The sequence below is a fragment of the Solanum tuberosum genome, unplaced genomic scaffold (genome assembly GCF_000226075.1).
Source record: "Solanum tuberosum cultivar DM 1-3 516 R44 unplaced genomic scaffold, SolTub_3.0 scf01092, whole genome shotgun sequence".
NCBI lineage: Eukaryota > Viridiplantae > Streptophyta > Magnoliopsida > Solanales > Solanaceae > Solanum > Solanum tuberosum.
In genome coordinates this window covers 1-675 of record NW_006239974.1, presented here as the reverse complement: position 1 = coordinate 675, position 675 = coordinate 1, and positions in this window count along the sequence as shown.

Below are 675 nucleotides of genomic sequence, written 5' to 3'. Positions count from 1 at the left end.
AATGTACCAAACCCCAGCTCCACTTTACCAAAATACCCCCTCGAACTACCAAGCTCCACAACCAAACTACCAAACCAACTCATATCCCAGATATCAAGCCCCCCGTCCAAATGCTCCAAATTATCGTCAAATGCCTCCGCCTCAACAAGGCAATTACAATCCCTCCCGTCCCAGATTTGAGAAGAAGCCTGCTAGAACTTTCACTCCGCTTATTGAAAGCCGAACAAAGCTGTTCGAGGGATTAACTGCGGCAGGATATATTCATCCAGTGGGGCCCAAGCCGGTGGACACTAGCTCAAAGGTTTACAGACCTGATCAGAGTTGCGCGTATCACTCCAACAGTGTTGGACATGATACCTGTTTTTAAAATATATATTTCGGATTGGTTTAAGAGTCGCCACTTAATTTTAAAGAAAGATCAAGAAAAACTATCGTTTTCAAAAGACTAAAACAGAAATCCAGTGAAAACTTTAAACAGGGTTCGGGGTTCTTATTAACATTTTAGGAAGGTTTTAAAAGCACCTAGAATGTCCACTAATGTGGTTATCCGATAATTAAATTATTTGGCTAAAAATACTTTAACTTGATTTGAATAATATGATTGAACTATTTTATAGTTGAGACGGTTTAAAAAGGGGAAAAGAGAAATATTGACCTACGATCTAAGTGAGATAA